General features: G+C 42.4%; 1 protein-coding gene across 1 annotated transcript in view; it reads right to left on the bottom strand.

Moving 5' to 3' along the window:
* asic2 (acid-sensing (proton-gated) ion channel 2) overlaps positions 1 to 27,313 on the bottom strand; it is a 416,856-nt gene that overhangs the window by 233,426 nt on the left and 156,117 nt on the right. The gene's annotated exons all lie outside the window — the stretch shown is intronic.

The following is a 27,313-nucleotide window of genomic DNA, read 5'->3' as shown; positions in this document are numbered from 1 at the left end:
GCTGCTTGGCCTGCTGTGTTCATCCAGCCCTGCACCTTGTTGTCTCTTTTAGATCATTCTTACTGTTATGTAATCAATTCATCAATCCATTGTAACTATCGGCCTATCCAGTGACACAAGGCATCAAGTCCACAAGTGATGCCTTGCACCAAGTGCACTCAGACTGCACACTCTCTTTTCCCGTGCATTCCCAGGTATCCCACAATAAATCCACTGGCCAGACAATCTCAGCCTTAGATAGCCTGCTTACTCCTATCCTTCTTGTTCCTCCCAACCAAGCAACGTGTTCTCAACTGATTACTTTGGCCACATTTAAAATTGTGCCTCAAATGGTTACCATTTTGTTGCCCTCTCTGGTTCTGCAAAAGTAATAGATAGACACTGAGAATAAATGAACTATAACAGGAAATCTGAAGCAAAAGATTTACAGAAAATCTCTTGGCGTAAGTGCAAAAAAGTTGAACAGGAACAGCCTAATGAAAATAAATAATGTGATAACTATACATAGAGAGAAGTATAATGATAAACAGAAGTGTAGGAGAATGCACAATGAGATGGCTTTAATTTCCACCCCACGTGCCTATTGGGGTAGGTGGATAGGTGACAAGCTTGCTTCCTTCTTCAGAGTTGAGGCCTGAGGCATCAGACACTGCATTTAAATCCCACACTTACCTCTTTGTACAAACAAAAATGTTAAATCATTTGCACTTCTTTTGGAGCCAATCCTCTGACCAATTTTCAGCCCCATTCAAGCTCAAAACTTAAAATCATATTCAAGTCCTGACAATGTCATCAAGATCAGACATACTTGAAAAATACTTCAAAACCTATGTTGACCTTTCTCTCTGCAGCTGTAATACCATATTCTGCACTCTGTTCTGCTACTCCGATGCACTTTGTATGGTACGATCTGCCTGCATAGCATGCAAAAGATCACTTTTTACAGTATCTAAGTACATGTGGCAACAATAGATCAAACTAAAACTCAAAATTGCGAAAGATAGGCTCCTATTGGCTCGTTGACAGATAATAACATAAGCCGATTCATCTACTCATCCTACCTGGTTTCTGCCAGGCTAATGGGCTTAGAATCTCTCCACAAACTGGGCCAGAGATTGACATTTATTGGCCTATAATCAACGGAATAACAGCAAGTTCATAAAGATGAAACAAAATGAAAGTTGTCATAGTCCCAGAGCAGCGTAGGCTGCTCTCCCATTACAGACTGGGACATGGTGGTACATTTAATTTGAGGGGGCTCCATGTCCCAGTCAAGGGATGAGGCTGAGAAGATGATGCCTTCAGTAAGCATAGGAAATAAACCCATGCTTTAAGTGTCACTCTACATCACAAACCAACTGAGCTAACCAACCCCTCCTGCAAATTGCTGGGTATACACTTCCAATATTTTGTTATACAATGCTGTATTTTCTTCATGCTTCTTGTCGTTATAAGCAGCACACTCCAACAATCAATAGAGAAGACCATGCAAAATTGCCTGGTATCTTATTATAACTGTATCCGTGTTGTTTTTGTCAACCAGTTTACAAAGTTGCCTGCATGACAAAAATGCCTCAGGCAAGGATTGCAGAGAAGCTGTGCTGTTGGATTGAGTGTAGCAGTGCATGAAATGAGACTGACTTTAAAAGAAGGAATAATGTGACTTGTGCCACCCCACGTTGACTGCGGATGATTGGCCAAACTCATGTATATTTTGTTCCCTTTCACACTGAAACATATATACTACTCTGAATCCATTACTTGTGACACATATGCACAGCCAAGGTCTGCTATCGATTCACAATGAAAACATTTACTTTTGTAACTTGATATTAAAGTCATGAATACTTTGAGTACTTCCAACCGATATTCAGATTTAACTGACTGCACGGTGGCACGACACTGGTGGACCATCAATTTATTTTGGAGATTGCAATGCACGCTAATACATTTTCAGCCTTTGAAACTTTCATCAGCACCAGCAAAGTTTTCACGCAAGCCATTTAATTCAAAAGTATTGTTGGGCATGTTCTGTCATTCACAGGAGAAGCTTGCAAAGAGCCACATTAAACTAAACCTTGAAGAAAGCAACGCCGGAAGTCAGTAATACAATTAAGAAAATGGGGAAATGACAATTAAGTGGAATTAAAATTGAAAAAATAACAATGTTCTCCATCTGTATTTGTGTTAAATATTCTTGTCTGTCACTTGAGCCATTAGTTACAAGTAGATTTAATTATGCATTACAGCAGGAACATTAATTGCTTTCCTCATATTTCCACATTAAATACTATCTCATAATTGAAATACCTCCAAGCAAACACCATGCCTTATATTTCAGGTTCGTACTTGGCATAATCCTTGTATATCCCATGTGTAAAAAGTACAAATAATCCCTTGTTTATTATTTGAGTTTTTGTCCCTGTAATTGCTGAGATATTTACTAAGGTGTGCTGCTGTGGCTCCACAGTGCATGTTGATTCTTAATCCCACCAGGTTCCCTGCCTTAGAGCCAGTTGCTTGACAGATTTGACTCTCTGCTGGGCCAGGAGCTGATGGGGAATGTGCAGCTAGCTTCGAGGCTAAAGTAGAGGAGGGGGTTGTAGCCACCAATGGTGGGGATGAACTCCCAACACCAGGGCATTCTTACTTCTGCTTTCCAGTTCAACGACAGATAGGAGGGTGGGTGGTCCAAGGGCAGGTGCATTGTGATCATTTATGGATTGTTGATAGAAGGAAGCCCACACTATTATCGGTAAACACCAATAAACTTTATTGAGTATACACACAACATACGGGAGATGGTAAGCAATGACATCTCTGGGTCCTACATATTTGGGTCCCAGTTCCACACAATCTGATATTATGACAGAGCTCCCTCTGCACATGCTGTGTACAGTAGTCCCTATTAGAATAAAGATACATTAAATCCTTTACTCCACAAAAGGTAGGATCAATGGTGACTTTGGTGACCTGAGAGAAAGTATTCTTGCTCCTCCTCATCCACAAGTATGATAGAAATGCACCTAACGTTTTCCACATAGCACTCTTGCATCCCTTAAGCCACTGGATTTCCAAAGGCCCAGAAAACCCATGAATCAAATTTGCAAATGAGGTAAAATCTGCAGTACATAGCCTCATTTCAATATTTAAACTACCAACCCAGATCCTGGAAGTACACTCTAAATGTTCTTTTATCCCGTTTCTATTCTTACGATTAATCCATAGCTTGCTGGAACTTGAAGCTATTTTCTTTGTAAAAAAAATTATGGCCCAGTTGTTCTGGTCTTTGGATTGCCAGAGACTGAGCTTAAGTCTAGAAATACTTTAGCTTGTCTCATTTTCTACAAGTAAAAGATGTTGCATTGGGTACCTGCACTATCCCTAGTTATTCCTGCATTTCAATAGGATGTGTGGAATATTCCTTATTCCAGTCCTACTCATGCTCTCTATTCCAACTCCTTTTTTTTCCCAGTATATTGCTGACTACATGTATTTCCTGTTCTTGACTTGAACTTTAAAACTTCACCAATTTTGCTTCCAAATACCATCCTCTCTCATTTTCATGTGATCCAACTTTGGCACTTCCCTTCCTCAAATTCTCATTCATTTTTGGTGACTAGTTTTCTGATAATAATCATAAGTCCACCAATTCCCACTGCTACCTCCACTACATTATCTCACACCCTGCCTTCTATAAAAGGTCTCTAATCCATTTTTCCAGTTTCTCAGTCTTCATTGAGTCCCTTCTTATCATGCAACATTCCACATCACTTCTGAAAGCTTTCTTTCTCCTCAGAGAATTGTCCTTCCAATTTGACCTGCAGGGCCCTTAACCATGACTGACCCATTTCCCAAACATGAGCTCTCAGTTGTGCCCTCTGTCCCTGCACCAGATAGGGTTCCTCTTGTCCCAACATTTGATCCCACCAGCTTCCCATTCAAAGCATCATCTTCCACCATTTTGCCATCTCCAACATGATGTCACCACCAAGCATATCTTCCTTTCTTAGTGGTAATGTCACTGGACTAGTGATCCAGATCCTCAGGCCAATGCTCTGGGGACATGAGCTTGAAACCCATTATGGCAGATGGTGAAATTTGAATTCAATTTTTAAAAGTTGCTGATTGTTGTACAAACCTATCTGGTTCACTAATGTCCCTTAGGGAAGGAAAACTGCCTTCTTAGCTGGTCTAGCCTACATGTGACTCCTGACCCACAGCAATGTGGTTGATTCTTAACTGCCCTCTGGGTGATTAGGCATGGGCAATATATACTGGCCTATCCAGTGATGTTTACATCCCATGAATGAATAAAATGAAATTGCAAAGAAACTGTTATCACTTTGATATTCCAGTCTGTTCCTTAATCACTCCCAATATTTCATCCCTTTCCCATGGCACCTTTTCATACAGGTGCCTAACCTCTGCCCTTTTACCTCATCTCTTCTCACCTACTGAGAATCCGAACACTCCTTCCAGTTGAAGCTGCAACTTACTTGTATTTGTTTCAATTTAACCTATTGTACACGCTGATTACAATGTGATCTCTTCTCCACTGGGGAGATCACATGCAGATTGGGTGACCACTTAGCACAGCATCTTCACTCAGTCTGCAAGCATGATCACAAACTACTTTGGTCACTTACATTTTAATTCACCGTCTGGCTCTCATGATCAAATTCCTATTCTCTGCTTGTTGCAGTGTTCCAGCAAAACTCAATGTAAATTTGAGGAATAGCACCTCATCTGCCATTTAGAAACTTTACAGCTTTCCTTAGTCAACATGGAGTTCTACAATTTCAGACCAGGAGCTCTATTAGAGTCAGAGTCAGAAATTTGTACAGCATGGAAACAGACTCTTCAGTCCAACTCATCCGCGCCAACTATCCATCTCAATCTGACCTATTCCCATTTGCCAGCAATTGGCCTACATTCCTCTAAACCCTTCCAATTCATATATCCATCCAGATGTCTTTTACATGGTGAAATTGTATCCGCTTCCACCACTTCCTCTGGCAGCTCGCTCCATATACACACCACTATCTGTCTGAAAAAGTTACCCTTCAGGTCCTTTTTAAACCCTGCCATTTTCACCTTATACCTATGCCCTCCAGTTTTGGACTCCCTTACCCTAGGAAAAAGGCTTTAGCTATTCACCTTATCTATGTCCCTCATGATTTTATCAATCCAATGGGACGAGATTTATATTAGATATCTGGTCACTATGGACAAATTGGACCGAGGGCTCTGTTTTTGTGCTGTATACTTCTATGACTCTACGACTTTAAAAAGTCACCCCTCAGCCTCTGATGTTCCATGGAAAAAAGCCCTAGCCTATTTAGCCTCTCCCCACAACTCCGACCCTCCAGATGGGGAAAGTCCTTGTAAATCGTTTCTGCACTCTCTCAAGTTTATCAACATCCTTCCTATAGAAGGGCAAACAGAATTGTACACAGTATTCCAAAAGTGGCCTCACTAATGAATACAATCCTCTACAGGACTAGTCAAAATAGCGTCATGGTATTTAATAGCAATGAAATCCAAGTCAGTGGTTCTGGAAGAAGGATGTGGAGGTGCCGGTGTTGGACTGGGGTGGACAAGGTCAGAGGTCGCACAACGCCAGGTTATAGTTCAATAGGTTTATTTGAAATCACAAGTTTTGGAGCATAGCCCCTTCGTTAGGTGAAGTGAGAGAGAAGCACACAGACACAGAATTTATAGGCAGAGAGATCAGAGGCAGAGAGATCAAAGGATTATACAAATGGTGAGAGTGTAGTGTGGAATAATAAGTCTCTGCAGGTGATCCAATGCATCAGACAGTGTGAGTAAAATTCAACAGCTGAATAGCAAGCAAAGGGATGACCACAGAGAGATAATTACAAAAAATTCAAAATAAGGCATTGCTGGAGATAAACCAAATGCCTGGGATAACATGATAGGTATAAGAGTCACATGCCGAGGGTCTAACCAAAGTAATGAGTAATTCAAAACTGTACAAACTAATTAAGGTAGAGAGATCATAACAAGTTGTCAAGGTGGTGGTGTCAAAACAGGACAGTAAGGATGATTTTACAGATACAGAACAGTGTTGGGGGGGGGGTCACATGTAGCGCGAAATGAACCCATGATCATGGCTGAGGCTATCTTCATGTCTATGGAACCTGGCTATCAGTTTCTGCTCAGTGATTCTGCGTTGTTGTGTACCTCAAAGGCTGCCTTGAAGGACGCTTGCCCAAAGATTGGAGGCTGAATATCCTTGACCACTGAAATGTACCCCCACTGAAAGGGAACAACCCTGTCTGGCAATTGTTGTGCAGTGTCCATTCATCTGTTGTCATAGCATCTGCATGGTCTCATCAATGTACCATGCCTCGGGGCATCCTTGCCTGCAGGCATGGTGTATTGGTGAGACCATGCAGACGCTACGACAAGAGATAAACAGAGAACGCGCAACAATCACCAGACAGGGGCGTTCCCTCCCAGTCAGGAAACACTTCTGTGGTCAAGGACATTCAGCCTCCGATCTTCAGGTAAGCCTCCTCCAAGGCAGCCTTCAAGATACACAACAATGCAGATTTGCTGAGCAGAAACTGAAAGCCAAGTTCCATACCCATGAAGATAGCCTCAACCTTTTCCATGGAAGATCAGAGACTGAGGGTGACCTTATAAAGTCATTGAGTCATAGAGGTATACAGCATGGAAACAGACCCCTCGGTGCAACTTATCCATGCCGACCAGATATCTTAGGTTCATGTCGCATTACATGTGAGCCCACCACACTTCTGTATCTGTAAAATCTCCCTTACTGTCCTGTTTTGACACCACCACCTTGATAAAGTGTTATGATCTTTCTACCTTAATTAGTTTGTACAGTTTTGGATTACTTGTTACTTTGGTTAGACCCTCGGCATTGACTCTTATACCTGTCATGTTATTCCAGTCATTTGGTTTGTTTCTAGCATCACCTTACTTGTAAATTTTTGTAATTATCTCTCTGCCTCATTAAATTGGATTATAGGTCATCCTTTCACTTGTTATTCAGCTGTTGACAGTTTACTCACACCGTCTGACACTTTTATTCATCTGCAGAGACTTATTATTTAACATACCACTCATACCATTTGTGTGATCTTTTGATCTCTCTGCCGATAAATTCTGTGTCTGTGTGCTTCTCTCTCATTTCACCTGATGAAGGGGCTACGCTCCGAAAACTTGTGATTTCAAATAAGCTTCTAGAACTATAACCTGCTGTCATGTGACTTCTGACTCTAGAAAAAGGAGAAACTTGAAATTATTCACTCTCCAAGGGAAAGGAGCATTCCGGTCTACTCCGGTAATTTTTGTACAAGAGTGCGCTTTTCACCTGTATTTCTAATCAAAACATTTTAGGAAGCTTTACATCTCTGCTGGAATCATGGTAAATTACAAATTTTGGTTTGCTCGTCACTGAAGGCAACATCACCCCAACTTTTGCAGGTAACGTTGAGACCCAGGAATGTCTTTTTAAAGTTTAACAAGCGGAGGAAATCTAGCAAAGGGGTCAGCATTATATGATTTGGGCAGCTAATTTCTCGGAGTTGCTGCTCCTGGTTCACTCATACCAAGGGCCAGTGAAATCCTGAGTTTGTTACTTGCAGAATTGGTAAAGCAGTACAGAACCTTCTGTTCTCAGTTTAATTAATTTATTTTTGCCACATGCTGATTTGAGCCACATTTTTCATGCTTTTGCTTTCAGACAGAACTATTTATTATTCCGGCAATTACATTCGCACTGGGCAAATGCTTTGTTTCTTTACAACATCCATCAGAACAGTAAAGATATATTTCTGCTACTGGAAGACAGAACTTTCATTTATATTGACCTCTGAATATTCCAAATACTTCACAATCAATAAAATAATTTGGAAATAGTCACCAACTGCACAAGGCAAGATGCCACGCGCCACCATTAGACGGTCAGCAGGTAATCTACTTGATAATATTATCAGCATACAAAATAGGAAAAAAACTGTAGACCAGGGGAGCCTCACAGCGCCAGGGACCCGAGTTTGATTCCACTCTCAAGCAACTGTCTGTGTGGGGTTTGTACATTCTCCCCGTGTCTGTGCAGGTTTCCTCCAGGTGCTCCGGTTTCCTCCCACAGTCCAAAGATGTGCAGGCTAGGTGGATTGGCAATGCTAAATTGCCCATAGTGTCCAGGGATGTGCAAATTAGGGGAATGGGTCTGGGTGGGATGCTCTGAGGGTCGGTGTGGACTTGTTGGGGTCTGCAATCAAGTTTGAGGATTCCCAGGGAAACGCCCTCTTTATATCACTGTGCTGCCACCTCTGGAAGGTCTATCCTCCCAGTGGGATAGCATATATCCAAAGATGGTGATGGTGGTCTCTGGGACATAGTCACACTCACAGAATCATGCCTTCTAGAGAATGGTGCTTGACCAATATGTGGGACAGCTCTGCCAAATTTGGCTTAAGTAACATGGGCTTTGCTGGGTGAACAGTGCTGGGTCTAGCATTATTGTTTCCAGTGCATGAGTAACCACAGGGTGATCCATCTGGTTTAATTCCTTTACTTAGATTTCAAGGCTTTACAGGAACTGTTATTTTAAAGAAATGGATGTCCTGCAGAGATTCATTAACTGTGACTATTATCAAGTCTGTGTTTAATTAAAAACACTCTTAGATTTAAAACAGTACACTGCTGTTATACAACCTTAGCTTTTTTTATCTATTTATCATGTTTAGAGAAATGGAAATTGGACTCAGAATGTAACTGTCTGCTGATGCACCACATTACTGAATAAAATCAGTGGCATTTACTTGTCTTGTTAATCCTGTTTCATTTTCTGAATAATACACAGTTACTGACCAATCCTTGGAAGTTATTTATCTGCAATGCCACCATTAATGAAATCAGGCTTAATCTAGGATATGAATATTAATAAGAAGCAGTGTTAATTAAACAAAAAAAAGTAAGCAAATCTAAAGTGTATGAGGCAGTAAACAGCTCACATATGCAAATTCAAAGGCAAAAGCAGACTATAATTTCACATTAACTTTTACTTGAGAAAGGATGTATTGGCACAGGAGGGGGTGCAAAGGAGGTTCACTAGGTTGATTCCGGAGTTGAGGGGGTTGGTTTATGAGGAGAGAATGAGTAGATTGGGATTATATTCATTGGAATTCAGAAGATTGAGGGGGGGATCTTATAGAAACATATAAAATTATGAAGGGAATAGATAAGATAGAAGTAGAGAGGATGTTTCCACTGGCAGGTGAAGCTAGGACAAGAGGGCATAGCCTCAAGATTAGAGGGAGCAGATTTAGGACTGAATTGAGAAGGAATTTCTTCACCCAGAGGGTTGTTAATCTATGGAATTCCTTGCCCAGTGAAGTAGTTGACGCTACTTCAGTGAACGTTTTTAAAAAAAGGTAGATTTTTTTTGAACAATAAAGGAATTAAGGGTTACGGTGAGAACGCGGGTAAGTGGATCTGAGTCCACGAAAAGATCAGCCATGATCTTATTGAATGGCGGAGCAGGCTCGAAGGGCCAGACGGCCTACTCCTGCTCCTAGTTCTTATGTTCTTATGTTCTTAACATTGAACAACTTTGGAAATGATTATGCTGATTTTAACAAAATATATTAAAATAGCAACCAAAAAATCCACGGATGCCGTCAATCAGGAACAAAAACAGAAGTTGCTGGAAAAAGCTCAGCAGGTCTGGCAGCATCTGTGAAGAGAAAATCAGAGTTAACGTTTCGGGTCCGGTGACCCTTCCTCAGAACTGGTCACCGGAAGGTCACCGGATCCGAAATGTTAATTCTAATTTTCTCTTCACAGATGCTGCCCGACCTGCTGAGCTTTTCCAGCAACTTCTGTTTTTGTTCCATATTAAAATAGCAATCTTGTGTTATTGCACCTGTATAAACACATAATGGATCAAGCCTCTTCCCATTAATTGTATTACACAGGCAGACAGTATAAGGTATGCAGCAGGGGAGAGGCTATCCAGCAATGTGTGGGGACCCAGGAAGGAGGCACAACCTGCTGTCCTGTACACGACACCCAGGTTTCCCAAGCAGACAGCATGGCCAGACGAGACAACGGCTCACATCCATTGATTTCAACTGCATGATTTAAAATAACAATTGTGAAGATGACATGATGGGTTAAGAAACAAAAAGAAATAAATCTCATAATGTGATGTGAATGTGCGAAGTCCATGTCTTACTTGACCGATGCCTCCCTGGATTTGATGCGCTTTCCTGTCGTGCAGATTTTTACCTACTGCCCGAGAAACGGCCTTCTTGACTCACAGTAAACAGTATGACAAGGCATAATAACACAAAGCTTAAGAACAACAAATGGCTGTGAAAGCTGACTGCAGGACTGCGTGGGGGCAAGAAAGTGGGGTGGTGTTGGTGGCAGGAGGGAAGGGGATGGCAGGGGAGTGTGTTTTGCATGTGGTTGTCCAAAGGGTGTACTGGTGGAACCTAATGGACTCTCGTCAATATAAGGACACATTGCACACCACTGGTGGTTCTCTGGCTGCATTATATTCCTCCACTGAAGAGGCTCTGACCTCTGTGGTTAGCTCCTCCTATAAAGCCCAATCCCTGTTACTGTGCAAAGTTATACAGAACACAACATGCTCCAGCACCTGTAGAAACTCAGCCTGATGACTCTTGAAGGGACCGTCTGAAACTGTCAACTGAAGCACAGCTTCACAATACTGTTTGCTTATTCAGTGACAAATCACACTGAAACACGGCTTTCGCTGTAGCATCACTGGAGTTTGTTATTTGGGTTCCTCATTGGTGACATTATCATATTACTAGCGGGTATCCCTTGTCTACCAAGCAGTCAGTCGGTAAATTTGGAATAAAAACAGAAGTTTCTGGAAAAGCTCAGCAGGCCTGTCTTATGTGCTATGCCTGTCTCTTCATGGGGTACGTGGAACATTCCTTGTAAAGATTTCCTACCTTGATTCAGTCTTCTCTCCCCTGGTCCAATCCCTGCCCACGTACATCCGTGATTCCTCTGATGCCTTACACCGGTTTCAAAACTTCCAGTTTGCCGGTTCCAGCTGCCTCCTCTTTACCATGGATGTGCAATCCCTTTACACGTCCATTCCCCACCAGGAGGGTCTTAGAGCTCTCTGCTTCTTCCTGGAGCAAAGACCTGAACCATCCCCACCCACCACCACCCTCCTCTGCTTGGCCAAACTCGTCCTCACCCTCAACAACTTCTCTTCTAACCCCTCTTATTTTCTTCAGGTAAGAGGGGTAGCCATGGGTACCTGCATGGGCCCTAGTTATGCCTGTCTCTTCATGGGGTATGTGGAACATTCCTTGTAAACTGCCGAGCTTTTCCAGCAACTTCTGTTTTTGTTCCTGATTTACAGCATCCGCAGTTCTTTCGGATTTTAGTCGGTAAATCTGTTTCAAGATGTGAAGCGATGAGGGAGGATGGAAAGGTATAACAGAAAAGTGTTATGGCAGTTGCCATGAATAATCATCCTGTTGTGGTGTCCTGCAAAAGGCTAGTAGCTCTGCTGGTCACAAACTTTGAAAATGCATTTCCAGGCTGTCAGTCAGTGATATTCTGAACCTCTGGGAAGCCAGTAAGAGTCTTGAGCCAAAGAATATCCACTCAATCTGATTGATATCGTCTGTGGGAAAGGTCACACAATTGCCAGTCTTGTCAAACATGGCATCTGGTACCTAAGTATCTGATGTGTCTGTAGATGGCTAACTGTGAAATCTTGCCAATCATTGATCACTGCCTGATCTTCAGATGGAGCCTGAAGCAAAACATTTTGAGGGTGAGTTAGTCCTACAGTCTGTTCCCCATGACGCACGCTGAGACAAACGTCGACTGTACCTGGAGGACCATCAACTCGGTGAAAAATGCTCTTTGCTCTGCTAGAAACTTGTTGGTCTTCCATAACACAAGTTGACCTCAACTAAGTGTTGCAGCCTGGCACATTCCAAGGTCCAGGACTACATGCTGAGGGATGCACTAAAGCTTGGGGCAGCTGTTGCCAAGGCACAGTTAGGAAAGAGGTCTGAGGTCTTCTTGCTGAAGTTAATTGGGGGTCCGTTCCGTTATCAGACCTTCCTTGTGCCTCAAATGCATGTGAGTATAATCTTGCATATGTAAGGGATGTTTTTGGTTTGTTTGAATAGAGTCAAACTCCAATGTTTGTTTGTTTCCTTGATATGCTACTGTACAGAACCGAGCTGCATTTGTGACTATGCATATATACGAAGATAATTTTTATGAATAAAGTATATTTTTGAAATGTAAAAAATATTGAGGGTGGTTAAGTGACTCTGAAGGTCACTGGTAAGGTGCTAGGCCCCAATTTAACAGGAGGTCTTTGCCCATTAGATTGCAAATCTGCACCACTACCTCTACGAGGCCTGGATTCATTTGAACCTCTATATCTCAGGAGGTTCATGGTCTCCTGAGATATAGAGGTTCAAATGAATCCAGGATCCACTCTGTGTACAGCCTGAGTTGTGGATATGATCATCTGAGCTATATCTCTCTGATTATCCCTCTGTATGGAAGTGGCAGATCTATAAGGGGAAGGTTGCTACTGCCTCCTGGCAGTACCTGTACTCTTACTGCTGGTGTTCCTGCTGCAGGTAAATCTGCCCCCAAATTGCCAGTGAAAATGGGGTCACTAGGGAAAACCTGTCTCCTCTTACACCCACTAGCCTATCTAGTGAGGCGGAGAGAAAGAACCTGTGAATGGAAGAGCAACCAAAAGTTTAGCCACTAAGTGATAGCAATGTGGAAATTACCTGGAGAGTCTTTAGCAGAGAATGCGACTAGAAGCCTTTGGCCAAATGTGGGAAATATGTCTGCTAGGTATGGCTTGGGGGCATCTGCTGAAGCTCAACAGGGATGGGGGCAGGGGAGGATCGACTGTAAAAGATATATGGTGGAGGATAAGGGGACTGAAGGAGGAGGATGCAATGAAGACGGGACAGTTTCAAAGCTGTCAACAAAGGAATGTTCAGCTAACTGGGATCTAAGAAAACTTAAGTCATCGTGGTAATTAATTCATTTCACATTAATGGGGAATCTCTAGTTGAAGGCTGCTTAAGTCAAGGCACTGCTATACTTGGAAACAATGTAGTGGATCCCAAGGAAATGAGCACTGTGTTTACTGTTAAACTTAAAACATGATTAAGATCTAAGATGTGGTAAAGAAGGCCGTCACTATTTGGGTAAAATGTTCCAACATCGTGTAGATCTGATAGAAACACATAGCTGTGACCTCACCAGTTGGTAGAGGGTGTGTTTAAAGCAACAAATTTTTGCATGCAGAAGTGTGTACCTATTACTTTGAAAGAAAACTTTTATTAACTTATGCCTGTTGGCTTGTTCAAATTTAAGTACAGTGATGTCAAGAAAATTAATGATATCCTTATGTGTTTTGGCTTTAATTTTAATAGAGGGTTGATTGTTCTTGAGGATATTGATGAATTCTTCTAATTCTGTTTCTATGAAAGTTAAAAGTTAACGCAAATATAGAACGTATTGTTACTATGTGACGACATCACCCAACAAAATAGTTAGCGAAAAGGAAAAAGTACCTGCTGAAAATTCAAAAGTAATTGACGGAAAATCTCAGAACGAACTCTTGTGAATAGAAAAATATTTTGACCTCTGCTGTGGCTTTTTTTCTGCTGCGGGGTATCTTTTGAACCTGAAGTTCAAAATTAAACATCAAAGTCACAGATTTTGGAAAACAGACATACAAGTAGAGAGGGTGACCTTTGAAATAACGTGAATAATCTGTAAAGTGGTGACAGTTTTCTCTCAGAAAAAGCATGTTAGCAAAAAGCCTGTCAGACAATAATGTGAGGAATCAGCTGTGAATTTTCAGTGCTTATGGGAAATTTCTCTTGTTGCTTATTCTTGACTTATTCTTGCTATGCTTTCACTGGCGCATTCCATGAGGCCTGGAAAACCGACACACCAACAATTAAATGCAACCTGTTTTAATGAGTTAATCATATATTTAAATTGCCACTCCTCTCACAATAGGGGTTCAAACACTGCATAATGTGCCGCAGCTAAATGTAGAAGTCAGTGGGTTGGAGCCTAGCTCCATATACCTTGTGAATCATATCATGGCCCGGCATATCCCCCACTCAACCTTTACCATCAAGCCAGGGGATCAACCCTGGTTCAATGAAGAGGACAGATGGGCATGTCAGAAGCAGCACCAGGCATACCTGAAGATGAGGTGTCAACCTGGTGAAGTGACCAATCAGGACTACTTGCACGCCAAACAGCATAAGCAGAAAGTGATAGACAGAGATATGTAATCTCACAACCAACAGATCAGATTTAAGTTCTGCAGTCCTGCCACATCCAGTAGTGAATGGTGGTGGACAATTAAACAACTCACTGGAGGAGGAGGCTCCACAAATATCCCCATCCTCAATGATGGAAGAGCCCAGCACATCTGTGCAAAGGATAAGGCTGAAGCATTCGCAGCAATCTTCAGTCAGAAGTGTCAGGTGGATGATCAATCTCGGCCTCCTCCAGTGGTCCCCAGGTATTACAGATACCAGTCTTCAGCCAATTCAATTCACTCCACGTGATATCAAGAAACGGTTGGAGACACTGGATACAGCAAAGGCTATGGGCCCTGACAACATTCCGGCAATAGTACTGAAGACATTTGCTCCAGAACATGCCACGCGCCCCCCAAGCCAAACTGTTCCAGTACAGTTACGATACTGGTATCTACCCGACAATGGAAAATTGCACAAGTATGTCCTGCACACGAAAAGCAGGACAACTCCAACCTGGTCAATTACCGCCCCATCAGTCTATTTGTAATCATCAGTAAAGTGATGGAAGCTGACATCAACAGTGCTATCAAGCAGCACCTGCTCAGCAATAACCTGCTCAGTGACGCCCAGTTTGGGCTCCGCAAGGGCCACTCAGCTCCTGACCTCATTACAGCTTTGGTTTAAACATGGACAAAAGAACTGAATTCCAAAGGTGAGGTGAAAGTTACAGACCTTGACATCAACGCTGCTTTCAATTGGGCATGGCATCAAGGAGCCCTAGCAAAACTGGAATCAACGGGCATCGGGAGCAAACTCTCCAATGGTTGCAGTCTGACAAATAGGAAGAATAGAAGGCGGTCAATCATCTCAGCTCCAGGACATCTCTGGAAGTGTTCCTCAAGGTAGTGTCCTCGGCCCAACCATCTTCAGCTGTTTCATCAATGACCTTCCCTCTATCATAAGGTCAGAAATGGGGATGTTCGCCGATGACTACACAATGTTCAGCACCATCTGCGACTCCACAGATACTGAAGCAGTCCGTGTTCAAATGCAACAAGATCTAGACAATATCCAGGCTTGGGCTGACAAATGACAAGTAACAATGGTGCCACACAAATGCCAGGCTATGACCATCACCAATAAGAGACAATCAAACCACCACCCCTTGGCATTCAATGGTGTTACTTTCTCTGAATCCCCCACTATCAACATCTTGGGGGTTATCACTGACTAGAAATTCAACTGGACTCACCACATAAACATAATGGTTACAAGAGCAGATCAGAAGCTAGGGATACTGCGGTGAGTAATTCACCTCCTGACTCCTCAAAGCCTGTTCACCATCTACAAGGCACAAGTCAGGAGTGTGATGGAATACTCCCCACTTGCCTGGATGAGTGCAGCCCCAACAACACTCAAGAAGCTTGATACCATTCAGGACAAAGCAGATCGGTTGATTGGCACCACATCCACAAGCATTCACTCCCTCCGCCAGCGACGCTCACTAGCAGCAGTGTGAGCTATCTACAAGATGCACTGCAGAAATTCACCAAAGATTCTCAGACAGCACCTTCCAAACCTACGACCACTTCCATCTAGAAGGACAATTGCAGCAGGTACATGGGAACACCACCCCCAGCACGTTCCCCTCCAAGTCACCCACCATCCTGACTTGGAAATATATTACCGTTCCTTCACTGTCGCTGGGTCAAAATCATGGAATTCCCTCCCTAATAGCATTGTGGGTCAACCCACAGCAGGAGGACTGCAGCAGCTCACCACCACCTTCTCAAAGGCAAGTAGGGACGGCCAATAAATGCTGGCCAGCCAGCGATGCTCACATTCAACAAATGAATAAAAAAAAGTGATTCTGCAAGGCTTTAACAGAATATTGAGATACTTTCTCTCATGGGAAGAATTTGAGCTCCTGATTTAAAACTGAGATGCTGAGGAATCTTTTCTTTCTTCGCAATACTCTCCTCAAGAGGATAGTAGAGGCTAGGTCACTGAATATGTTCAAGGCTGAATTAGACAGACTTTTGACCCATAAGGAAGTCAAGAGTTATATGCGGCAGGCAGGGACATAGAGCTAAGGCAACAGTCAAACTAGTCATAATCATTTTGGATGGTGGAGCTGTCTAAATGGGCTGAACAGCCTACTCCTACTCCTGCATCTTATAATCTCTCGTCAATGATCTCCAGCTCAGTGGTAATGGTGGAGTGTAAGCTACATTAGATTGAGGATAAATTCTGCTACATGTGATGACCGACAGGGACCAGTTTTGAGGTTGAGCTGGCAGTATGTTATGCCTTACTGCTTTTACCCGGGATCATGTTTTCGAAATAACACTGAGACATAATGCACCAATTTACATCTCCAAACAAAAACCTAGTTTGACCGGAGACTATTTGTGCAGAAACAACAGCATTGGATTTTGAGTATTTGAGTAGAATCTTAGTAAGAAAGTACAATTGCCTTGAGGCTTCTTTGACAGAATGCAACATCTTGGGCAACCATGTGCAAACTGCATGTTAGCTTCCCTCTGAATCAGTATTTCTGGGCATTAGTAGAAATAGAAAACATCAATAAAGAAACAAAGAAAATAGAAAACCTTGTCTCTATATAGCATCTTGCAGAACCACAATGTTCTTTACAGCTAACTGAGTGCTTTTTTTTGTAAGTACAGTCACTATTGTAATGGAGAAGACACAGGATCTAATATGCACACAGCAAAAGTCCAACAACAATATTTTTTTGCTCTGCTCCTATGATGCTGCTTGGCCCGCTGTGTTCATCCAGCCCTGCACCTTGTTGTCTCGGATTCTCCAGCATCTGCAGTTCCTACTATCTCTGATTCAATTTTTTTATTTGTACCTGTTTTACTATTGTTTTATTTTAGTTTTTGAAATGCACAGAAATTGATAGCATGCTGGGGAATATAAATGTCGCACTGGAATACAGGCGCATTGTAACAGCAATGTTTTTTTTCTAATGGTTTGGAGGGACTCCCTGACGCACCTACAAATGCAAATTATTAAATGACCTAGATTTTACAATGGGTAGGGGACTTTTGTGGCACAGTGGTAATGTCCCTACTCCTGGAACAGAAAACCTGGGTTCAAGTCCCACCTGCTCCAGTGGTGTGTAATAATGTCTCTGAACAGGTTGACTAGAAAAAATAGTTTTTTTTTACAATAGGTAGTTCGTTGTTTCTGAACCACACATGAGAGTTATGCATGGGGACCCTGCACTATATCACAGATTCTGAAGGAATTGCCTGGGAAATTTAAGATTCTGCTGGGCAGTTTCCCAATGCCTGGAATCATCGGAAATTATCCATTTAGGTCGGAAAATTCGAAGCATTTCACTGAAGTAAATAATTATTCAGGAAAGGTTAGACTACTAAATGCCAAGTCTAACTCCTAAGTTATTATTAAACTCACCACACTCCTCCCAAACAGCCGATACCCCATATACCCTAATTCGACACCTCTCATCATGGAACCCAGTACCCACCCTGTCACTGGACCCAACAGCCCCCACTACTGGATCAGACATCCTCCCCATGCACAAACTCATGTCTAGGCCCCAACAACCTGCCCACTCGCCACCCTCCACCGCTTTCCGTGCTTCAGATCCAACTTTACTTTTGCACTCTCCAGTGCCGACACCCATTTCTCCACTCTGGACTCAATCCTCCACATCCCCAGCACCAAACAGCACACTCAGCCCTTCAGGAATTGACAATCCCCTTCCCCACAGGACCCATTATTTCCAAAATGCCCTGAGCTACCTATAACATTCTATCAATTTCCTGGCCACCTTGCATTCTGGCACCCAAATCACCAAGCACCCAACTTACCAAGCCTCTACCCCTGTGGCACCCTGCCTCCAACATGCCACTCCTTAACTACTTGGTACCTTATCTACCTGGCACCTACCCCTTGCTCACTTGGTACCATAGTCACCTGGCACCCTATTCGCATACCCAACAGGCACCTTACTTACCCACATCTTAATTTCATCCTTACTTAACATAATTAAACTTTGACAGGAGCTGTCAAAGTGGCTATCTGTGATTCCAGATCTTCATGTTACAGAATACGGAAGCTGACTGCAGTGAGAAAGACGGCACTATGGGGGAGCTGTCAGAATGGACGTATTGCTCTGCATTTCTGACAGAGCCTTGACTGACTTGCCTGCCAGAAATTTGGGTGAGGCTCTTTCACGGCATCAAAAAGAAGCAAAATGACAACTTGCATGAGATTGCTGTTCCTCAGAAAACTGGCACACTTTTCTTCTTTTGGTAATTTGGCCTGATCAGACAGAATTCTCGGCCAAGCTTAAAACATCCCGTTCAGGTTTTAATACAATAAGAGCATGAGAAAAAGTTGACCATTTGGGTTCCCTGAGTTTGCTCCATTATTCAATAAGATTCAATAAAATTCTGGCTGATTCAATTGTTGCCTTCAGTCCATTTTCCTGCCTGTCCTCTGAAATTAACTTCCTAGCACATCAAGAATCAGTCTAACTTAGTCTTGAATGCATTCAATGACCCACCCTTCACTACTCCCTGTGGTACAGAATTCAAAATGACTAATGTCTTTCTGAGAGAAGACGTTTCTCCTTATTTCCAACAAGTAACACTTATTTTGAAGATTTGGCTTCTAGTTCTAGATTCCACTAAGAAATGAAACCTGCTGTCAGCACCTACTCTGTCAGGTCCTCCCAGAATCTTAACCATTTCGATAAGGTCATATTTCAATTTTGTCCATTCCAATAGGTAAAGGCTCAGTTTGCTCAACCTTTCATCACATGACAATTGTTTCATTCCCAGAGTCAATCATTCTAAGTTATCTCCACTGCACATGCATCCCTCCTTAAATAAGGAGACTAAAAGTGTATGCAGTACCCCAGGTGTGATCTCAACATATCCCATTCCAGTTGTAAGAGAATTTCCCGCCTTTTATGGATCAGAAGACTACCTTGCTGTAAGAACAGATTTCTATTTACCTGATATGTTTGCTAATGAACTATATCAATTGCAAGTCAATCTCTGCCCATAGACATGAGAGCAGATTTTCTGGTGTGCGAATGTTTGCGTTGTATTTCTGCTGTTTTGATTAATCACTGAAAGGATTATTAAGGAAGCTTTGGGGAAAATTTGCAAATGGGCTCCATTCCATTTGAAGTTGCAATAAATCTGAGTGTTGTATTAGTAGCAAATTAGTTTAATGTTGATTACAATTCAGTGATGTGTAATGAGTATTTCAAGCAAGATAGAATGCTTTGGCAAAAAATGCTGGGCATCTCAGTCCGGCAAGAAAAAAGAGTGGTCATAAACTAGCTGTGGGTCAGGGAACAATAGGTGAGCTGGATGGGTTTTTAATTCGACCTGGTTTCTGCAATGCAAGAAATTTAACAATTTATTTCTTTAGTGTTTACATGAAATGCCTTGGGATGTTTGTTGCTTACAAAACATCACTGCCACGCTCAATCATTTCAAACTCAGCATGCTGAAGGTGGTAAATTAGTAATGAGAGTAATATTTATTTGAGAGTCTTGCTTCACCCAAATGAAGTTTCTATTGATAACACAGTGTGGAGCTGAAGGAGCACAGCAGGTCAGGCAGCATCAGAGGAGCAGGAAAGCTGACATTTCAGGTCAGGACCCTTCTTCAGAAATGGGGTAGGGGGAAGGGAGTTCCAAAATAAATAGAGGAGGGGTGGGGCTTGGGAAGGTAGGTGGGATGGTGAGTGCTGGTAGGGAGTGGTGGGGATTGGTCAATGAGTGGGAGGAGCGGATAGATGGGAGAGAAGATGGTCAGGTTGTGTCAGGTCAGGGAGGCAGGGATGAGAAGGAGGGTTGGTCATGGGACGAGGCCGGGGCGGGGAGATTTTGAAACTGGTAAAGTCCACATTGAGACCATTGGGTTGTAGGCTTCTGAGGCGGAATATGAGGTGCTGCTCCTCCAGTTTCCGAGTGGCGTCGTTGTGACGCTGGAGGAGGCCCAGGATGGACATGTCACCCAGGGAGTGGGAGGGGGTGTTGAAATGGTTTGCGACTGGAAGGTGTTGTCGTTTGTCACGAACTGAGTGCAGGTGCTCCACAAAGCGGTCTCTGAGCCTCTGCTTGGTCTCCCCGATGTAGAGCAGGCCACATTGGGAGCAGCGGATACAATAGACCACATTAGTGGATGTGCAGGTAAACCTCTGTCTGATGTGAAAGGTTTGTTTGCTACTTTGAATGGAGGTGAGGTGGAGGGTGTTGGGGCAGGTGTAGCACTTCTTGCGGTTGCAGGGAAAGGTGCCGGAGGTGGTGGGGCTAGTGGGGAGTGTGGAGCAGATGAGGGAGTCATGGAGAGAGCGGTCCCTACGGAAGGCAGATAGGGGTGATAAGGGAAATATATCTTTCGTCGTGGGGTCGGTTTGCAGGTGGCGGTAGTGGCTGTAGTAATACATTAGGTTATTAGTAATCCGGAGGTTAGTGGGGTGAACTGTGAGGACAAGGGGAATTCTGTCTTTGTTGTTATTGCAGGGAGGGGCTGTGAGGGCTGTGATGCAGGAAACGTAAGAGATGCGGTCAAGGGCGTTTACGACCATTGAAGGGGGGAAGTTGCGGTCCTTGAAATAAGAGGACATCTGGGATGTTCAGGAGTGGAATGCCCATCTTGAGAGCTGATGCGGCGGAGGCAGAGGAATTGGAAATAGGGGATCACATTCTTGCAGGAAGGTGGGTGAGAGGAGGTGTAGTCGAGGTAGCTGTGGGAGTCGGTAGGCTTGAAATAGATGTCGGTTTCGAGGCGGTCATCAGAGATGGAGACAGAGAGGTCCATGAAGGAGAGAGAGGTATCAGAGATGGTCCAGGTGAATTTGAGGTTGGGGTGGAAGGTGTTAGTAAAGTTGATGAACTGTTCGAGTTCCTTGTGGGAGCATGAGGCGGCGCTGATACAGTCATCGATGTAATGGAGGAAGAGGTGGGGGATGGGGCCAGTGTGGCTACGGAAGAGGGACTGCCCCACGTATCCTACAAAGACGCGGGCATAGCTTGGGCCCATGCTGGTACCCATGGCCACCCCCTTAGTCTGTAGGAAGTGGGAGCAGTTGAAGGAGAAGTTGTCAAGGGTAAGGATGAGTTCGGTTAGGCGGATAGGGGTGTCGGTGGAGGGGGACTGGTCGGGCCTGCGGCAGAGGAAGAAGCGGAGGGCTTTTAGGCCATCTGCATGGGGAATGCAAGTGTAAGTTTCTATTGAACTCTTTGTATTAGAGTCGTAGAGTCATAGAGATGTACAGCACAGAACCAGTCCCTTCTGTCCAACTTGTCCATGCCGACCAAATATCCTTGTTAAATCTATTCCCATTTGCCAGCATTTGGTCTATATCCCTCTAAATCCTTCCCATTCATATACTCATCCAGATGCCTTTTAAATGTTGTAATTTTACTGCCTCCACCACATCCTCTTGCAGCTCATTCCATACACACACCACACTGTTTGAAAAAGTTGCCTCTTCAGTCTCTTTTAAATCTATTCCCTCTCGCCTTAAACCTATACCCTCTAGTTTTTGACTCCCCCAACCCAGGGAATACGCCTTGTCAATTTACTCTACCAATGCCCCTCATGATTTTATAAACCTCTATTCTCCAATGTTATGAGAAATTCAGGAAAAAAATGACAAGAAAATGTATACCTTTTCTGAACATAATCTTAGTAGTCATCATGTTAACATATGGTCTACCTGATGTCTACATCCTTCATCATCAGCCACCCTCATGTTCATCATTCATCCTCTAGGAACCCCAGAGTACATGAGTGGGTCCTGATTTGGTAGATTGATCTCTGTATATTGATTTAAAGAAGCCTTAATCACCAAACACAAGGGATATCTTTATCTGTGAGGCGATGTGTCTTTTTTTATGACATTCCGTGAAATAACTGAGCAATATGAGTAACTGTCATCTCAATTTGAATCACAAGCTATAATCTCAGACCTCACAATCAAATTGATAAGAATCTGCAGCAGTTGTATTGAACAACAACTTCCCTTGCTCTCATTTTATTGAAGCAGTAGGAAATTAATACTGTAGCATGCTCCTGAAGTTCAAACGTAAGCACAAAAATGAAAGCAGAAATTCCAGTGCAATACAGCAAGTGCACTGTCGTAAGTATCATTTTTTGGATGAGATGCTAAATGGATGGAGAGCTTTCCCTTTCAGATGGACATAAAAGATTCAGTGGGTCAATTTAAATAAATCAGGAGTTACCCCTGGTGTCTTGATCAATATTTATCCTTCTATTCAACATTACAATCCCAGATTATTTAGTCGTTAGCATTTTGCTGTTTGTGGGAGCTACCTGTGAGCAAATGGGCTATGTTTTTTTTTATTCATTAACAGAATGAGGGCATCACTGGCTAGGCATTTATTGCCCATCCCTAATTGCCCACAGGGCAGTTCAGAGTCAACCACATTACTGTGGCACTGGCATCACATGGAGGTCAGACCAGGTAAGGATGGCAGTTTCCTTCCCTAAAGAACATTAGTGAACCAGATGTTTTTTTCCAAACAATCAACAATAGATTCATGGTCATCGTTAGATTCTTAATTCCAGATATTCTATTGAATTTAAATTCCACCATTTGCCATGGCGGGATTTGAATCTGAGTCCCCAGAACGTTATCTGGGTCTCTGGATTAACAGTCCAGCAATAATACCACTAGGCCATTGCCTTCCCACACTGCACCACTGATTAAACTTCAAAAAGTAGTTCATTGACTGAAAAGGCACTAGATAAACACAAGACAGTTTTCATTGAGTAACAACCAGTTCTTTAGCCAGTATACCCATTTCAGCTCTGGTGATAAGTTAGTACCATTGCTCCCAGTATGTTTTACATGATGGGCTTGATTTTAAGGGATGCAACAATTCCTGACATTCTGGTTAAAAAGTTGGGGAACAGGCTTGAATTTGGTGAAGTGTACTTATGAGTCTGATAACTATCCCACTGAGAGTAGTGTACATTGTTTTAAGGCAAAACACTGGCTCCTTTTTTTGGGAGGAAATTCCATCATTTGGGATGCTGCATCCAATTTGCTGATAGCTCTGTAATCCCAGTAGTCGCAGTGAGAACCACTTCTGAGACTATAAGCAATTTCCAGTGCTGAGGAACCAGACTGAATAGCTACATTGATGTGGGGGTCACAGTGAGGGGAGCGAGTGGGACAAGGTAGATGAGTGGGGAAATGTTCAAGAGGCCAGGGAAAGGGAATGCCCTTGGTGGAGGCACTCCTTTGGTGGATTCCTTGACTGAAACCAGCTCAGTCAGCTCAAACTGTCCAACTTCCCACATGGTGAGGGCCTTCCCTTGCCACAGGTAAAACAGTGGCAGGAATGGGGCCATAAGTTGACCACAACCAAGCCGAGGACAAGAAGACTACCTACTGGATTTTACAGCACCCCACCTCCCTCTATCTTCAAACCCATCAGCCAAGGAAGGTAAAATCCAAAAGTCTGTTTATTTCATGAACAGTCCCTTCCTAGTGATGGCATTAGCCCCTACAGGAGTTATAAAGTGCTAACTCCCCAGTGTCATACAATTGGCATCACGAAGCACAATTTTTAATTAACCCAATTAATAACTTAATTAGTAACAGGCCAAATACATTATTGTCAACTTGACTGAAAATTTGGTCCATCTGCTGTGGACTTAAAAATCAGCACTTGTTGATGAATTTGGCTTTCAGACACATATTGAAGTTATTGTGGAAGGTACTCTGTAGGCTTTTGGACATCACAGCTCACACAATTCTTCATTCATTAAAATGACACCATAATATACCCACAGTATTTCCCCACAGAAAGACAGAAAGGTTCAGATGGCTGAAGAGCCTTACATGTTACCTATCAGAAATGACTAGATTTCCAACATAGCATCACTGCATATCTGGTCAAAACTAATAGATTTTTGTCACCTTTACAATTAGATTCTGATAGTTATGAAGCAAACAGGCCTTACTGAATCATATTCATAAACAATGACATTTTACTAGATTCCATAAAGCTCCATAATTATATCAGGTCTGTCTATTCAATTAAACACTGTTTACTGGTTGTTTGTGTACAATCTCCTTGGCATAAATAAAAACTAGTCTGTACAATATTTTATATTTATGAAGGTAATATATGGCTTTAACTTTCCCATACAATTGAAGTTAAGGAGGAATTGATTTGCGTCAAATTGTAATGAAATAGTCTGGCATTTATTTAATCAATTCAACCAACAATGTTTGTATGTGATTAAATTTGACCTCTCACGTCAGTGATGCTGTCTGACAAAGTCTTATACTCTATGTTTAGTTGCACCAGTGCAATTTGGTAAATAGGTCAGTGGGATGCAAGTTCCATAAAAGTGAGGCTGAACATGGTTGACAACATGTCACAGTAAATCTCAAAACAGTAAAAGAAAGTCCATTAACACCTGCACAGTGGCAGATCTTACTTGGCAGAAAACAGAGATATTATATATTAGACATTTCAGTCAACGTTTCTGTCAGTCACTCAGCATCTATTTTTACAAATCTCTATCCCCTTGGTTTTCTTGAAAGATTAACAACCTCTCCCGCTTCAACTGTGGAGTCCCCAAATGTTGCTGGTTGTAATTTACTTTGTTTCTTTATTTCAGTCTTCATCGAAACTTTGATAACCTCTTTTTATTTCTCTTTCTACGTCTGATTTGACTTCAGTTCTTCCAATTTTTTTATCCGGGTGTCCCTTTTCCAAATCTTGTGAATGTGAAGCTGGAGAACACAGTGGGTGCAGGACAGCTGGCTCATTGCCAGACTTAGTGAAAACAGACTTGTATATTGTATCAAGCCTTTCACAACATCAGAATGTCTGAGCCAGTGAAGAGCAGTCGCTACTGCAGCACAAGAAATGTTACATCTGATGGAATTTTCTCCACTTGCCTAGTCTGGTGCAGCTCTAACATCAATCAACAAACTCAATGAAACAGTCTGCTTGTTAGCTGCCTATCCACCTTTACACCCTTTACCATTAACGCACTGTGATAGCAGTGTGTACCAGCTACAAGATGCACTGCATGAACTCAGCAAGGCTCGCTTGACAGTGTCTTACAAATTTGCAACCTCTACCACCTAGAAGGAAAAGGGGAGCAGGTAAATGGAAAACCACCCACCAGTTGCAAGATCCCCTCCATGCCACACACCAGCCTGACTTGGAATTACATCACCATTCCTTCGCTGTCGCTGGGTCAAAATCCCGGAACACGCTCCCTAACAGCATTGAATGGACCAAAGGACAACAGTGGTTCAATAGCAGCTCACTACAACCTTCTCAAGGGTAACTAGGGATCATCAATAAATGCTGGCCTAGCCAGCGACACTGACATCCCATGAATAAATAAAAATAAAATGAATACAGATTGCGTTAAACAGAACAATAACACTTTAAGAGCTTATTTTTGGAAATATGTGTCAATAATTCAATTAACAGTTCCAAAATGAAGACCAATGTCCAAATGCCACTACATTATGGTAAGTGAATATCACAAGATCGATTCAACTATTCTACATTAAAATAACATGTGACAATAGAGTTATGTAGCATGTTTTATGGTCACCTACATTCAAACTTTAAATCCATGTTCACATATCCAGAAGCATATCTGTGCATTGATGGTGAAAGCTATAAATGTGGATAGACTGCCAGTCAAGCAGGCTACTTTATCAAGTTTCTTGATTATTGTTGGAGTTGCACCAGGCTAGGCAAATGGAGACATACCCATTCCATAAATGAATAAAAACAAAATTTGAGTACAGCTAGTGCCCATAAATGGCAATAGGAATATGAAAATAATATGTTTACCTGATATTGAGGATAAATATGGGCAGACACTGGAGACAGTGCTAGTTCTCTTCTACAAAATAGTGTCACGGGATCTTACACACCCACCTGAGAAGGCAGACAGTTTAATGATTTAACAGTGGAGCAGTCCTTCAGCACTGTACTGGGATGTCATCCCAGATATTTCTGCTAAGGTCCTGGGATGGGCCTTAAACCTTCTGATTCAGACACAAGAGTGATACTCTCTAGGCTGTAATTGACAAGTACTACTGGTCCAAAGATGTAGTTTGTGGTTTAGTACAAACTACATAACATTTTTCTTACCAGTCTCTTGTCCTTTTACATGTAGGTAAAAAATTGTTTTCCTTCTCCCATTGCACCATGCTTTCTGATAAAGATACCAATTGCAACTGAATCTCCTATTGGGAAACTGAAGCTTTCAGGATTTACACCTTGTGGATTTTATTATCCACCATGTCAATGGGGAATAATGTTGGATTTAGTTTGAAAACATGCATATTGGTACATATACTACTCACAGGTTAGATTAAAATGTTCCCACTGTGTTTTGTAACAGAGAAAATCAAAATAAAAATGAAAAAGGTGCAGTAGAATGTTTAATTTTCCTATTTTACTGAAAAATATTTATTAAACTACTTTTGGGAGATTATCACCTTTACTTTCTAACTTATAAGTCTTGGTTGATTATGATATTAACAAATCAAAGAAGTGGTCAGTTTAATCTAAAACAAATTAGACTGTGGTAATAATAGAACCAACTAATATCCATGTAGTGATAAACATTTCACACATGCAGGTAATAAAGTTACCAAAATTCTAATAATTATTGTTCATCCATCGGCAGAGTATATGTAATGTTTTCAGTAATATCACAGAGTTCAAGAAATCTGTTATAACAAGGTGTAGAGCTGGATGAACACAGCAGGCCAAGCAGCATCATAGAAGCAGGAAGGCTGACGTTTTGGGCCTAGACCCTTCATCAGAAATGGGGGAGGGGAAGGGGGTTCTGAAATAAATAGGGAGAGAGGGGGAGGCGGATAGAAGATGGAGCAGTTTCAAGGCCGAAGAGATTACGAGAGAGTTGCAGTGGGAGAGAGATCCCCTG

This window comes from Rhincodon typus, chromosome 30, assembly GCF_021869965.1.
Source record: "Rhincodon typus isolate 14 chromosome 30, sRhiTyp1.1, whole genome shotgun sequence".
Taxonomy (NCBI): Eukaryota; Metazoa; Chordata; class Chondrichthyes; order Orectolobiformes; family Rhincodontidae; genus Rhincodon; species Rhincodon typus.
Note: the sequence above shows the minus strand (reverse complement) of the source record. Positions and strands in the feature narration are given on the sequence as shown.